The sequence below is a fragment of the Panthera onca genome, chromosome F1 (assembly GCF_046562875.1).
Source record: "Panthera onca isolate mPanOnc1 chromosome F1, mPanOnc1 haplotype 2, whole genome shotgun sequence".
NCBI classification, from domain to species: Eukaryota; Metazoa; Chordata; class Mammalia; order Carnivora; family Felidae; genus Panthera; species Panthera onca.
Genome location: NC_138355.1, coordinates 50,479,227 through 50,495,059, shown reverse-complemented (window position 1 = coordinate 50,495,059; position 15,833 = coordinate 50,479,227). Strand labels below are relative to the sequence as shown.

At 38.7% G+C, this 15,833-nt stretch overlaps 1 long non-coding RNA gene across 1 annotated transcript in view; it reads left to right on the top strand.

Moving 5' to 3' along the window:
* Positions 1–503: 503 nt before the first annotated feature.
* The window catches only part of LOC132686499 (uncharacterized), a 72,345-nt gene continuing 57,015 nt past the window's right edge, over positions 504–15,833 (top strand). The window contains exon 1 of the long non-coding RNA XR_013553208.2: positions 504–2,907. This is a non-coding gene — a long non-coding RNA (uncharacterized LOC132686499). The remainder of the gene's footprint in view (positions 2,908–15,833) is intronic.

The following is a 15,833-nucleotide window of genomic DNA, read 5'->3' as shown; positions in this document are numbered from 1 at the left end:
GACCGCGAGATCGTGACCTGGCTGAAGTCAGACGCTTAACCGACTGTGCCACCCAGGCGCCCCTAAAACTTTCTTTTTTTAACGTTTATTCATTTTTAAGAGACAGAGACAGCGCGCAAGCAGGGGAGGGGCAGAGAGAGAGAGGGAGACAGAGAATCCGAAGCAGGCTCCAGGCTCTGAGCTGTCAGCACAGAGCCCGATGCAGGGCTCGAACTCACAAACTGCGAGGTCATGACCTGAGCCGAAGTCGGTGCTCAACCTACTGAGCCACCCAGGCACCCCAACCCTTATAAAATTGTCAGTATGATAGATGAGATATGTATTAACTAATTTCACAGGTAATCACTTAATTACAATTACAGTAATGGCAGCAGGTTTTTTTCAATATATGAAGCTTATTGTCATATTGGTTTCCATACAACACCCAGTGCTCATCCCAAAATGTGCCCTCCTCAATACCCATCACCCACCCTCCCCTCCCTCCCACCCCCCATCAACCAGCAGTTTTGTTTTAAAGTCCATAGAAAGTGTCAGGGCCTCTTCTAGGCATGGACACAAAGTCAGCTTCAAACTCATCTTCAGAGGCCTAAGAGTTATGCAACCGTAAAATGAATGGGCAACTGTTACCTTGGGTTTAGAATAAGGTCTTTTTTTGTTGTTGTTTTTTTTTAATTTTGGTAGAGGAGGTAGGTTGCTTGCAAACTGCTGCTTTTGTTGATGTGGTGAGTTAAGAGAAGCCAGCCAGAGTTCTGAGAACAGAACACACGTCATCTCCTATAACCTGATCCTTAGGTTCTCACTATAACTTCGGCATGTTGAACAATAGTGTTTCTGGGAAGACTTACAATTACAGAAATTTGTTTCTTTTTAGGATACGTAATCTCTGCTGCCGCCATTAGACACATTCAAAAATAAATTAATAATCCATTAAAGGTATCGATGCTTGGGCAATTAGTTTATTTAATATTTGATGTGCCTCATATCCTCTAGTTTATTTATATTAAAAAAACAAACAGTTGAAATTTTCGTCTTCTTTTAGTGCATTAAGCTTTCATCAAGCCTTTTAGGTTAATTGGTCACAGTTTTTGCTTTGTTTCTGTGGTTGTGTCATGATGGTACCTTAAGCTGTCTTCTTTTGATAGAGACACACTTTTTCCTCCAATAAATATATAGGAATATTTTTACATGTTGAAATAAATAGGTGTTCCCCATTTTTCTTGAAACACAAAAATGCTTGGTCTGGCTTCCATTCCCCCACACATGAGGCAAATATATGTAAGAAATAGTTCATTTCCCTCTGCTCTTGAAAAGAAAAAGTAGCACATCCACACTGATAAATGCAAACTGATATTTGGCCTCGAGTTAAGGCGGCAACATGGAATAGCAGAGACTGTGGCAAACTGGTGAGTGGGCACCGTGTTAAAGGACACAGCTGCTGCTCAGGTTTAGCCCATGTTGCCCTTTGGGAATGTGGGCCCATTGTTGGAAAAGCTTCCAAATTTTCAAGAGACACTGTCACTCCAAATTCTTGTGTGAAATCGCCTGGCATTTAAAGGTCAAATCTTATCAGGGGCGCCTGGGTGGCTCAGTCAGTTAATCCTTCGACTTTGGCTCAGGTCATGATCTCGCAGTTTGTGGGTTTGAACCCTGTGTTGGGCTCTGTGCTGACAGCTCAGAGCCTGGAGCCTGCTTCAGATTCTGTGTCTCCCTTTCTCTCTGCTCCTCCTCTGCTTGCACTCTGTCTCTCTGTCTCTCAATAATAAATACATGTTAAAAAAAAAAAAGATTTAAAGGTCGGTCTTATCGGATATGTCACTTGCAAATATCTTCTCTCATTCCATAGGTTGCCTCTTAGTTTTGTTGATTGTTTCCTTCACTCTGCAGAAGCATTTTATTTTGATGAAGTCCCAATAGTTCATTTTTGCTTTTGTTTCCCTGGCCTCAGGAGACGTATCTAGAAAGAAGTTGCTGTGGCCGAGGTCAAAGATGTTACTGCCTGTGTTCTCCTCTAAGATTTCGATCGTTTCCTGTCTCATATTTAGGTCTTTCATCTATTTTGAATTTAGTTTTGTGTACGGTGTGAGAAGGTGGTCCAGTTTCATTCTTTTACACGTTGTTGTTCAGGTTTCCCAAGACCATCTGTTGAAGACTGTTTTTTTCCCGTTAGCTACTCTTTCCTGCTTTGTCGAAGATTAATTGACCATATAGTTGTGGGTTTATTTCTGGGTTTTCTATTCTGTTACTATTGATCTATGTGTCTGTTGTTGTGCCAGTATCATACTGTCTTGATTAGTACAGTTTTGTAATATAACTTGAAGTCCAGAATGGTGATGCCCCCGGCTTTGCTTCTTTTTCAAGACTGCTTTGACTGTTCGAGGTCTTTTGTGGTTCCATACACATTTTAGAATTGTTTGTTTTAGTTCTATGAAAAATGCCATTGGTATTAAAATCAAAACTTAAAAAAAGAGTGCCTTCTCTAATAAAAAGTAAACGAATGAAGGTCAGTCTTAGACAAACAATGAAACACCGTTTAGGCCAAACAAAATTGATCGGAGGCTGAGTTTAAGTTGGGAGCTGCCACATGCTGGGGCTTAATGGTATGTGGAACAGACACCCAGGGTTCCGGCACCGTGTGCTGTGCGGGAGAATGAGAGCCACGCCGGCCAAGCAGAACCACACCTGGGGCACTTCCACAGTCTGCCGGACACCACAGCAGCACAGCCAGGCAGTTGACCTGTGGGCCCAGCCCTCTGTTGAGGGAGAAGTGACACTGTGGCGGGCCACCCGGACTCCACTGTGCTCTGCACTCCGAAGCAAATGCCTTTGGACTGGCTGGATTCCTGCATGCCTGGATCATGCAGGGAAACCTCAAGAAGGAGATGGCAGGCTTCCTTTTTTATAATTCTGGTGGGTTCTGGACAGTTCAGTGGAGGGACCGAGAGAGGCCTATGTTTAGATCTGATATTGGTGAAGCAGGCCACAAATGTTACCGGTGCTGAGGAGTGGGGAGAAGGCATAACAGAAGGAGGTGACCTAGTCTAGGGGTCAGGAAAGCCTCCCCAAGAAAATCTCAACAGTGAGTGGTAGTTAGCCAGGCAAAGGGCAGCAAAAGAGATGTCCGGGTAGAGGAACTAGCCTATGAGCTGGCCCTGAGGTGGGAAGGATCATTGTGCTTTTGAGGAAATTGAAAATATGCAGAAAAGGACAGCGATTCTTCTGAAGCTGGAGCCACACTGTAAAGGTAAAATGGTAATGTTATGGGGCACCTGGGTGGCTCAGTCGGTGAAGTCTGACTTTGGCTTAGGTCTTAATCTCCTGGTTTGTGGGTTCGAGCCCTGCGTCGGGCTCTGTGCTGACAGCTCAAAGCCTGGAGCCTGCTTCTGATTCTATCTCCCTCTCTCTCTGCCCCTGCCCCACTTGCACTCTGTCGCTGTCTCTCTCAAAAATAAAAAAAACAAAACATTAACAAAATTTTTTTTAAGTTATAATGTTGTAGGTGTTGTAATAGTTTTGACCTTTAGTCCCAAGACTGATGTCAAATAGGAGGATGGCATGATCAGATCAGTGGGTTTTTTAAAGTAGACTTTTTGTTGAAGTATAACATGTAAAGAAAAGAGTGCAAATCATAAGCATGCGGTGTAATGAAATTTTACAAAGTAAACACTGTCATGAATGAAACTAGTACCCAGATCGAGAAACAGAAGTAGTAGTACCTAGAATTCCTTCTTCCAGTTGTTACCTACCCCAATGCTACTCCCAACATCAAAAACTGGTTTTGCCTAAACATCCTAGATGGTTTTTTTCCCCAAAGAAGACATACAGATGGCCAAAAGGTACATGAAAATGTGCTCAACATCACTCATCATCAAGGAAATACAATTCTAAACCACAATGAAATGTCACCTCATACCTGTTAGAATGGATTTTATCAAAAAGGTAAGGTATCACAAGTGTTGGCGAGGATGTGGATTAAAGGAAACCCTGTGTACTGCTTGTGGGAATGTAAACTGGTTTAGTCACCTTGGAAAACAGTATGGCGGTTCCTCGTAAAATTAAAAATAGAACTACCATGTGATCCAGAAATTTCACTCCTAGTTATATACCCAAAGGAAATGAAAATAGGATATTGAAGAATTACATGCACTTCCATGTTTATTGCAGCATTATTCAGAATAACCAAAATATGGAAACAACCCAAGTGTCTGTCAACAGATGAATGGATAAAGAAAATGTGATATATATAGAAATCTTGCCAGTTGTGACAACATAGATGGATCTTGAGGGTGTTATGCTAAGTGAAATAAGTTGGAGTAAGATGAATGCTGTATGACCTAACTTATATGTGAAATTAAAAAGAAAAAAAGTCAAACTTATAGAAACAGAGAGTAGAATGGTAGTTACCAGGGGCTTAGGGGTGAGAGATGGGGAGATGCTGGTCAAAGAGTGTAAGCCTTCAATTCTAAGATGAGTAAGTTCTGGGGATCTAATGCACACCCTGGTGACTATAGTTAGCAATACTGTATTACATACTTGAATTTGCTAAGTATTCTCACCACAGGGGCACCTGGGTGGCTCAGTCAGTTAAGCATCCAACTTCAGCTCAGGTTATGATCTTGCAGTTCGTGAGTTTGAGTCCCACGTCAGGCTTTGTGCTGGCAGCTCAGAGCCTGGAGCTTGTTTCGGACTCTGTGTCTCCCTTTCTCTCTGCCCCTCCCCTGCTCATGGTCTCTCTTGCAAAAATAAATAAGCATTAAAAAAATTTTAAAAAACCAACATTCTCACCATATACACATACATGCATGCACACATGCATACGCTCACACATACACAATAACTCTGAGGTAATAGATGTGTTAATTGACTTCGTCATGATAATCATTTCACAAAGTATATATGATATTGTCATATTGTACACTTTAAATCTATACAATTTTATCTGTCGGTTATGCCTCAGTAAAGCTGGAGGAAAAGAACAAAGTGGCTTTGCCTAATTTTGAGCTTTACATATGTGGAATTATAAATATGTACTTCTTTGTGTCGATATACTTCAGTCAATATCATGTCTCTGAGATCCATCCATACTGCTGTGTCTACATGTAGCTCATTCTACTTTCTATGCTCTGTAGAATTCCAGTGTACTCTTTCTGCTGATATGGACTTTTGGGTTGTATATGGTTTGATACTATTACAAATAATGATGCAAGGAATGATCTTGTACCTGTCTTTTGGTGAACATAGCATATGGATGGATTTCTGTTGATGGATGTTTTAAAGAGAACATTGTGCTTCTGTGGTAGCATGAAATCGAGGGAAGGCAAGAGTAGATGTGGAGAGAAATGGAGAATGTCTTGCAGTGGTCCAAGTACCGAGGTGGGGGTAGCTTGGACAAAGGTGTTGGCAGTGAAGATGACAGATTGATGGATCCTGGAGCTTTTAGGAGCATTGTCACAACTTAGTTACTGATCATATATTAAGGATGAAATAAGGGCAAATGTCAGTAGTACCTTCAATGCTTCTGAGTTGTTTAATGTGGAAATTGATATTTGATTCATCATTAAGGCATTCTGGGTTTACTGACTTGGAAGCCATTTGTAGAAGTGTATGAGTTATCATTGCCTGAGTTCAAAACTTTGATTTAAAAAAGCAATGATTTTAGAAAGTCATCTAAAACAAAGTATAATGATTTGCATGCAATTTTTACAAAAAAAAAAAAAACCCCAAAAAAACCAAACCCTGATTACTGTAGTCTTAAGCTTGCAGAATACATACTTATATATTATCCTTAAAGTGGTTTTAAATGTACTCATTTGCAATATTCCAATTAAAAAATGTTCACCTTTAAAAAGATGTAGATGGGTCGGGAGTAGATTTTCATTCCTAAGAGAATTACTGCACTTTTCACTTCTGTCATGGCTTGATAGAGATTGAATTATATCACTTGATGGCTGGATATTGTGTAAAATTAACCGTTCTCAATTCCATTTCTTATAGGCCAACACCTTCACATCCCTCAATTGCTGTTTCAATAGCTACTTTATTGGTAGTCTTAGCATAGGGGCTAAAGCAGACTGAGCAGAACCCCAACCATTGATTTATTTGGATACAGGCTAAGAAGTTTAAGTAGACAATGGTGTGGGAACTTCCAGCACCTCAATTGTTGAAACGAGGATTTTGTTTTACAGCATCAAACTACATGTGGTGCCTCACTAAAAGTCAGGTTAATAAGAAATGATATGTGTTGCAAAGATTCCTGGAGTCTCATGTAATGATTAGTTTGTTTCTCTTTCCTTTCCCTTTTTAAATTATAGGACATTGTATGTGGAAAAGGAAAATAGTTCAATATAAGGACAACTGTAACCTTTGCTTTAGGTATCAATGATTTCATTCCTTTATCATGGTACTGTCTTTGGACAAATTCTAGTTTTCCTCATCTATAAGTTCTGCAGATGGTTGTGGCTTAATTTCATGGCATGTGCTATATTTATTCTTTCTCATTAGTGTGTTTTTAATCTGTGACATGTCACTTCTGGCCTTTGCTCTGCCCCCGAGATCCTTCTGTTCTATTCCCTGTGTTTCTTTTCACTGACGGGACTCACTGGGCAAAGCACTGGGTGCCAAGGAAGATATGAGTTATAGAGAACCTGATTTTTGCCCTCATGTTCTCCAGGTTTAAATATGGTTCACGTAGAAAGTCGGAGTAGTGTTGTTTTTTTTGACTTTTATTGTCTTCATTTACACAAGGCCTGATCAAATGTGCACTATGCTGTTTTCATGGGTGTGGCCCACGGTTCACTCCACTGCAAGGCATGAGTCACAAACCTAAGCAATAATTCCAGCTGGGTGGCTTTTTTTTTTTTTTTCCATCTAATCTTTTGACAGGTCTCAAAGACTCTGTAAGCCTTGGTTTCCCCATCTATAAAATTAGAATAGTAATATCTGTTCTAGTGACCAGATGAAGTTGTTGTGAGGGACAAATGAGACACCAAGAAATACTTGAAAAATTGAGATGTGCTATATGAATGTACCATGAAATTGATATTTGATAATGATCAGTTGTACTTGTTAAATTGTTGTTTTGACTGCTTGCAACAGAGACTCAAATTAACAGCATCTTGAAAAAGATGGAATTTTATGTCTCTCTCATGAAATGATGTGATATGCACAGTCATCAGGGGCTCAATCTTTTTTTATCTTGTTGTTCCACCATCTGTAGATTTTTGTTCTCATTTGCAAGGTCCAAGGTGGTTCATCACTTTGTCTAAATTCTAGCTAGCAGTGGGAATGAAGCAAAAGGAATGGAAGAAGGTATCTTTTCTCTTTAAAAGCCACATACCACTTCCTTTCATATACTATTCACAATGCAAAGGGGGCCACCCTCAGCTGCACGGGAGGCTGAGAACTTAACCTGCCTAGCTGAAAATTATAGGCACTATCACCAGAAAAGAAGATGGAGCAAAAAGATATTGGGATACGTCTCTAAATTTCTGCCACATGAATTGAGAAGAAGAATAATGGAGTGAACTTTAAAAGGTGTATTATAGAACAACCCTGTCAAATACATAATTTCTAAATCTCTAGTAGCCACATTACAAAGTAAAGTTAATTTTCATAATATGCTATATTCTGTATATTTTCCACTCCACATCCCACCAGAAGTAGCTCTTAGAATAAGAATTTGAGAACAGTAGATATAAGAATACAAGTGGTTTCACAGAATCATGAGGGAGCTCTGTATTCACACACAAGATCAAGTAAGTCAGGCATAGGTTATTTTGGAAAGAGACATATGGAGATGTGTTTTCAAATGTAGATCCAAAGAGGAGACAGGATGGTTGTGTGGTCCTTATTTAAAGCTTCAGAGCATTGGTCCAGTCATTGAGTATTGCTCATCCAAAGAGTAGATAAAAGTCCATGTTGGCAAGTGCTTGGTTTCATAGCATCCACCTGGAGAGTGGTTGGTTTTTTTAATTGTTATTATTTTTAATATTTATCTATCTATTTATTTATTTACTTATTTATTTACTTATTTATTTACTTACTTATTTATTTATTTATTTATTAAATTTACATCCAAGTTAGTTAGCTTATAGTGCAATAATGATTTCAGGAGTAGAATCCAGTGATTCATCCCCTACATATAACACCCTGTGCTCATCTCAACAAGTGTCCTCCTTAATACCCCTTGACCATTTAGCCCATCCCCCAACCCACAACCCCTCCAACAACCCTCAGTTTGTTCTCTATATTTAAGAGTCTCTTATGTTTTGTCCGCCTCCCTGTTTTTATATTATTTTTGCTTCCCTTCCCTTGTTCATCTGGTTTGTATCTTAAATTCCACATATGAAAGAAGTTGCCTTTCTCTGAGTAATTTTGCTTAACATAATGCACTCTAGTTCCATCTACATCGTTGCAAATGGCAAGATTTCATTCTTTTTGAGGGCAGAGTAATACTCCATTGTATATATATGCCACATCTTCATCTATTCATCTGTTGATAGACTTTGGGCTCTTTACATACTTTGGCTATTGTTTATAGTGCTGCTGTAAGCATTGGGGTGCATGTGCCCCTTTGAAACAGCACACCTGTATCCTTTGGATAAATACAAAGGTGCAATTGGTGCAATAGGGTAGTTTTATTTTTAATTTTTTGATGAATCTCCATACTGTTTTCCAGAGTGGCTGCACCAGTTTGCATTCCCACCAGCAGTGCAAAAGAGTTCCTCTTTCTCTGCATCCTCGCCACATTTGTCGTTGCCTGGGTTGTTCATTTTAGCCATTCTAACAGGTGTGAGGTGGTATCTCATTGTGGTTTTGATCTGTATTTCCCTGATGATGAGTGAGGTTGAGCATTTTTTCATGTGCCTGTTAACCATCTGGATGTTTTCTTTGGAAAAGTTTGTATTCATACCCTTTGCCCATTTCCTCACTGGATTATTTGTTTTTTTTTGGGGTGTTGAGTTTAATAAGTTCTTTATAGATTTTGGATACTAGCCCTTTATCGTTTGCAAATATCTCCTCCTATTCTGTCAGTTGTCTTTTAGTTTTGTTGATTGTTTCCTTCACCGTGCAGAAACATGTTATCTTGATGAGGTCCCAATAGTTCATTTTTGTTTTGTTTCCCTTGCCTCTGGAGACATGCTGAGTAAGAAGTTGCTGTGGCCAAGGTCAAAGGGGTTTTTGCCTGCTTTCTCCTCTAGGATTTTGATGGCTTTTAGTCTTATGTTTAGGTCTTCCATCCATTTTATTTTTGTGTACGGTGTAAGAAAGTGGTCCAATGAAGAAAAGGTTCATTCTTCTGCATGTCGCTGTCCAGTTTTCCCAACACCATTTGCTGAAGAGACTGTCTTTATTCCATTGGATATTCTTTCCTGCTTTGTCAAAGATTAGTTGCCATACATTTATGGGTCCATTTCTAGGTTTTCTATTCTGTTCCATTGATCTAAGTGTCTGTTTTTGTGCCAGTACCATACTATCTTGATGATTACAGCATTGTAATACAGCTTAAAGTATGGAATTGTGATGCCTCCAGTTTGGCTTTATTTTTCAGGATTGCTTTGGCTATTTGGGGTCTTTTCTGGTTCCATACAGATTTTAGGATTGTTTGTTCCAGCTCTGTAAAGAATGCTGGTGTTATTTTGATAGGGAATGCATTGAATATGTAGATTGCCTTGAGTAGTATCGACATTTTAACAATATTTGTTTCAAGAGTGGTGGTTCTAAGAGAAAGTCCAGCTGCTAGGAGTGCTGGGCTACTTTCACTCCAGATTTACCTAGAAGGGAACAAAGAAAGGGTGACTGGGTGGCTCAGTTGGTTGAACATCTAAATTGATTTCAGCTCAGGTCATGGTCCCAAGATTGGGGGATCAAGCCTTGCATCAGGCTCTGCACTGAGTGTGGAGCCTGCTTAAGATTCCCAGTCTCTCTCCTCTCTTTCTCCCTCTGCCCCTCTCCCCTGCTTGCACACGCTCTCTTTCTCTCTCTCTAAAAAAAGAAGGGAACAAAGCAGAAGCCCTGTTACTAAGTCTCATAATTCAGGGTGGGGACCTAGGAACCAAGGCCAGAACTTAACCAGACACAAGAAAGTTCCAATTGCCAGATGATATTTCCAAGCTTAGGGACAGTAATAGTACCATGGTTTGTTGTGGGGCAGAAATCTGTTGATATGGATTAAGGAGCTTCATTTGATCAAGTTTGAGGGCATACTGGGACAAAAATCTATCATTCTTACATGAAATCAATGTAAGTAATAAGAACCGAGTAGTAATATTAGAGAACAAGTAGCACTAACACATTGTTAAAATCTAAAGAACAGTGTCCTAATAAGGTTCTTCTACCCCAAACTGCCAAAATAAACACTAGGATCTGGGCTCCTCAAGGTGCAATGTGCAATTAGGTGGAGGTCCTGGGTTCTTGTCAAGGATTTGATTGAGATAAATAGGCCTGATATACATAAAACATGATCTAGAGCAGTGGTTCTTAACTCTGGCTATGCATTAGAATCACCTAGGGGAGCTTTTAAATTTCCTGATGTACCAGCCTTATCACAGACTAATTAATACCAAAATCTCTGGGGAGTTGGTCCAAGTAGCAGTTGGTTTTTAAGCTCCCAGGTGATTCAAGATATACAACCAAGGTTGTATACCATTCTTCCAGAAGAATTTACCAATTAAGACATGGAGTATCGGGAGCAATGGCCAAATGGAATTAGATCTAGAATGGGGAATAAGGTGGTAGATGATTAAGAATTTGTTATACCACTAAAAGTGAATAGTTCAGATTAAGGGAAGGGGATATTACATCATTAGAAAGTCAGTTTATAGCCAAAAATAGGTAGATGCCATGCTTCCCTATTATTCTGGCTTCTTGGAATTTCTTAATGAAATTTCTAGATGCCTTCTCTGTAATATTTGTTTGCTGTAATGTTTGCCAATAAGACAAATTGTGTTTGTTATATCATTGAGGGAAAGGCATTTTTCTTTCTTTCTTTCTTTCTTTCTTTCTTTCTTTCTTTCTTTCCTTCTTTCTTTTTTTAATTTTATTTTTTATTTTTTAAAATTTACATAGAAATTAGTTAGCATATAGGGCAACAATGATTTCAGGAGTAGATTCCTTAGTGCCCCTTACCCATTTAGCCCATCCCCCCCTCCCACAACCCCTCCAGTAATTCTCAGTTTGTTCACCATATTTATGAGTCTCTTCTGTTTTGTCCCCCTCCCTGTTTTTATATTATTTTTGTTTCCCTTCCCTTATGTTCATCCGTTTTGTCTCTTAAAGTCCTCATATGAGTGAAGTCATATGATACTTGTCTTTCTCTGACTGACTAATTTCACTTAGCATAATACCCTCCAGTTCCATCCACGTAGTTGCAAATGGCAAGATTTCATTCTTTTTGATTGTCGAGTAATACTCCATTGTATATATATATACCACATTTTCTTAATCCATTCATCCATCGATGGACATTTGGGCTCTTTCCATACTTTGGCTATTGTTGATAGTGCTGCTATAAACATGGGGGTACATGTGTCCCTTTGAAACAGCACACCTATATCCCGTGTATAAATGCCTAATAGTGCAATTGCTGGGTCATAGGGTAGTTCTATTTTTAGTTTTTTGAGGAACCTCCATACTGTTTTCCAGAGTGGCTGCACCAGCTTGCATTGCCATCTTTCTTTCTTTTTAAAATGTTTATTTATTTATTTATTTATTTATTTATTTATTTATTTAGAGAGAGAGCAAGAGAGCGAAATTGCACACAAGTAGGAGAGGGGCAGAAAGAGAGGAAGAGAAAGAGAGCCCCAAGCAGGCTCTGTGCTGTTGGGGCTCCATCTCATGAACCATGAGATCATAACCTGAGCTAAAATCAAGAGTCTGATACTTAACTGACTGAGACACCTACGTGCCTGAGGGAAAGGTTTCTTGTCTTGTCTTGTCTTCTCTTGTTTTCCCTTCTCTTCTCTCTTCTCTTCGTTTCTTTTCTTTTTTAAACATTAAAAAAATGTGTATTTATTTATTTTTTGAGAGAGAGAGAGAGAGAGCGAGCACAAGCAGGGGAGGGGCAGAGAGAGAGGCAACACAGAATCCAAAGCAGGCTCCGGGCTCTGAGCTGTCAGCACAGAGCCTGACGCAGGGCTCAAACTCATGAACCATGAGATCATGACCTGAGCCAAAGTCAGATGCTTAACCAACTGAGACACCTAGGTGCCTCAAAAGATATTTTTTAAATTAGCTTGTTTTATGAAATGCTCTTCTTTGTGAGAAGGAAGATTCCAGTGGAATATAAAGATAGATAAAATGAGACAGCTTGGACTAATTTGTTGCTGATCAGTCACAGTTACTTGAATTCTGAATGCTTTTTCACTTACTTCAATATATTTTGAAGTGAGGGCTCTTGGGTGGCTCAGTTGATTAAGCCTCTGACTCTTGATTTCTGCTCAGGTCACGATCTTAGGATTATAGGATCAAGCCCCACATGGGGCTCTGTGCTGAGCATGGAACCTGCTTAAGATTCTCTCTCCCTGTCTCTGCCCCTACCCCACTTTCTCTCTCTCAAAAAAAAAAGAATAACAAAAATATTTTCAAGTGAGGTATGCAATTTATGTGAAATGAGATCAATATGGTAAGAAATTGTTGATATTTTGCCTTGACATAACCTTGATTTGCTTCATTCATTCATTCATTCATTCAGTTAGTCAGTTCCTTGACTAACTCATCCTGAATCCCTTATCCCATCTTAGAGAGCTGTGCTGAGCATTATAAGAATCATGAAGAAGACAAAGATGAGTAAGGCTCTCCTTGCCCTTAAGAAGCTGGTAGAAGAGAGAGAAAATAGAGAATTATTAAAGAGTATAGAAGAATAGTCATAGAGATACACATTAAAAGTGGGGCAGGGAATCTATGAAGGCTTCTTGGAAGAAATGTCAGCTTTAGTATAAAAGGATAGTTAAGATTAACCTTGAAGCTACCAAAGAGAAGGCCATTTCAGAGACAGAGGCAGATTTACCTTTTGAGTCATTCTATTTTAGGTTCAGGAGAAAATTGCTGAGCATTGGTTATATGCACAGAAGAGTAATTTATGACTTCCATCAGTATTGGGATCACATATGAATTTATAATACTGTAGACAAATGGAGTCAGAGAGTTACTGTTCAGGGTTTATATGTTCTGAGATGTGTTTTTTATTAGTATTATATATATACATATATATATATGTATATATGTATATATATATGTATATTTTAATGCTTTATGTACAGAATAGAGCTTTCTAGGCAGTTCCAGATACATTTTAATAATAATAATAATAATAATAATAATAATAAACACTTAATGAGTGCTTACTATATGCAGGCTCTATTCCCAGTACTTCATAAGCATTAATTAATTTAATCCTCACACCCAGCCTATGATATACATGAAACACTTAGAACACAAAGCAGTAATATAGCTTGTTCAAGGTCATCTATTAATGAGAAAATCCAGAATTTGAACCAAGGCAGAATTTTACTGTTGACTCTCATCAACAGTCTTAAAGCTTCCATGAAGAATAATAGAGCATAAATTGGAAAGTATTAAAACATTGAGTTTTAATATTTCTCTGGGTGATAATATTGCCATTCATCTTTTCTGACAATGATAAATGCATGGATAAAGCTTGATTGGGAAGGAAGTCTTTCACTGGAAAAAAAAACTGAAGAGAAAGCACATTCAAACCAATTTTAAAGTAGCACTTGAGGAGCTGAGAGGAGAGCTGTCTCTTAACACAATGCTCCTCAAACTGCCTGTCACAAGAAACTTCCAAAAGGAATGCGTGGGGGAGGGGGCAGAGGGGACACAGAAAACCTGTGGTCACTCTAACTCCTTTACCAAATAAAAAATGGATTTTGACAGCTACAGCATATCAGACGCTTGTCAAAATATCAGCCCAGGAGAAAGCTTGCCAAGAAGGAACTTGACAGACTGCATGCTTGGGGGAGCACAGGAAGCAGACGTTGTCACGCACGAGCATGCAGACAATTACAACAGAGACTAAAACAAAGTATTTCACTTGAAGAAATTCTAATAATAATAAAGAAAATTCAGTGTGTGTCAGTACACTACATTATCTCCCAAAGGGAATGATGCTATCAACTATTAGACACATTTACCCATCACAATTAATTTTGAAGGAAAAGATGTTCCAAGTCTGTCTTGTTACAAGTTATGAGGCATAGCATTTAGCCTAAATCCTATTTGTTTGCATCAGTTTCACACTGGTTTCAATTCATTCTGAAAGACTTCACTTTAGCGAGGAAAAAGCATATGGCAGTAAAAATTCACAATCCCTCTTATGTAATTCTGAAATCTAAAATTCTCTGTAGGGGCACCTCTGTAGGGGTGCCTAGTTCAGTCAGTAGAGGCTATGACTCTTGTTCTTGAGGTTTTGAGTTCAAACCCCACATTGGGTGCAGAGATTACTTAAACTAATAAATTCAAAAATAAAATAAAATTCTCTGTAAAGTGATATTTTTAAAAATAAGTCTGGCATCACAATGCATTTGGATATAGAGGTGCCTGGCTGGCTTAGTCAGTCAAGCTTCTGACTCTTGATTTCCATTCAGGTTATGATCTCAGGGTTTGTGAGTTTGAGCCCCATGCTGGTAGCGCAGTCAGCTTGGGATTCTTTCCTCCCCTCTCTCTGCCCCTCCCCTGCTCTCTCTCTCTCTCTCTCAAAATAATTAAACTAAAAAAAAATGCATTTGGATATAGAATCTGACCTGACCTGACATGAGATTATGTATGTTTTTATTTATCACATTCAGTGTGAATATTCATATATTTTGTAGCAAAATGAGTTTAATTCTGTGGTCCTTTTCCAAACTCCATTGTGGGTGTTACATAATAAATTGTGTATATACCATATTACTTCTCTAAAATCCAAAAAATTCTGAATTCTCTTGTGCATCTGGCCCCGTGGCTTTTCAATGAAGTATTGTAGACATGTACTGGCAAACTGAATGAACTGTGAACTTATTTTTAATTTGGATTATATTCATTTTATTCTCCTAGTTGCTTTGAGAAGAAACATTATTTATCAAGAGTTAAGTCTTTATGGAGCAGTCAATATTTAGTCTTTATGAGTCATTCTTATTATATTAACAAAGCAAGATAAAGTGCTAACTTTTTTTAACATTGTTTCACAGAAAAATTGAGTTTTTCTTTTCTGAAGGCAGTTGAGTTAAAACTGAGATAGGTCAGGCCGCTTGGGTGGCTCAGTCAGTTGAGCGTCTGACTTCGGCTCAGGTCATGATCTCGCGCAGTCTGTGAGTTTGAGCCCCGTGTCGGGCTCTGGGCTGACAGCTCAGAGCCTGGAGCCTGCTTCGGATTCTGTGTCTCCCTCCCTCTCTTTCTGGCCCTCCTCCGCTCATGCTCTGTCTTTCTCTCTGTCAAAAATAAATAAACATTAAAAAAAAATTTAAACTGAGATAGTTTCAAATCATTAGTGGTTTAGATATGAAAAGATTAGATACTTGTTAAAACAAATTTCTCAAACATATATATTTGCTACTACACAGCACAGTTTAAGTCTTAAAAAGGAAACCAGTAGAAAGACAAAAAGGACTGTTTCAAAGGGTAAAGTATGGGAAGATATACAATGTCCTGGAGAGTTTCAATAAAACTGGTAAATTACATACGCATTTGGTTACTATTTAACAGATCAAATAGGCTATCATACTTTAAAAGTCAATTTTCTTTAAGGTTTTAAAGTTTTATTGCATGTGCCAGATAAGCAGCTATAAAGTGATTGTACACTTAGCAGTTTTAGATTTTTGGCTAAACCTACAAAAGGAGGA